Source organism: Frankliniella occidentalis, unplaced genomic scaffold (assembly GCF_000697945.3).
Source record: "Frankliniella occidentalis isolate FOCC.00 unplaced genomic scaffold, Focc_3.1 Scaffold534, whole genome shotgun sequence".
NCBI classification, from domain to species: Eukaryota; Metazoa; Arthropoda; class Insecta; order Thysanoptera; family Thripidae; genus Frankliniella; species Frankliniella occidentalis.
Genome location: NW_026267651.1, coordinates 8704 through 9440, shown reverse-complemented (window position 1 = coordinate 9440; position 737 = coordinate 8704).

Genomic DNA, 737 nt, shown 5'->3' with positions numbered 1-737 from the left:
CAATAAAAAGTTATGCCATAATTTTCAATTATTTTGGTACTTGGTTGGAATCTCCTTTCACCAGGGGCCACATTTTATGGTGGATAGAAACCTTACCTTGATAATTGACACATATTTTCAAATCCAAGCACTAAAATTTCGGATGACTGGGAGTACGACGTGAGCGCCCGATAGGGGTGGACGAGGGCGCAGCCGTGCCCCGTGCCCCCGACTAGAGTCCTACACACTGACCTGCCCAGCGCGCGTGTGCGTTGTGCTGCCTACACCGTGACTCCACAACTAGACAGCCCGCTATTGGGACCTGATAGTGACTATTCTATCGTCCTAAAGTGTCAAGGTTCTAAATTTAAGTCAAGGTGTGTATGGCAATTAACACGTTCCCTGCGGCAAAATTTTAGTGCCTATGATATAACATGGGAGCGTGACCACACCACGTCGCAGGAAAACGTATTAAGAGAAAGTCGTCATTAAAAAAAGACATTATTTACAACGGTACACCCTGACACCTGCTGTTGAACATCTCACGTTCGTCAACACAAATACATTTCAAAGCACCCAACTGCTTTGTACGAAGTTTCAGACGATTAGTATTCACAAAGTGTTCACTATCGCGTCGGTTTCTCCCCCTCTTCCTCGTCTACAATCTTGCTCAGCCTGCGCACGATCGTCTTCGCCCTGCCGGACAAGAAGTTCTGCAAGCTGCCGAGGACGTTGACGACCTGGATCATCCTCTGGAC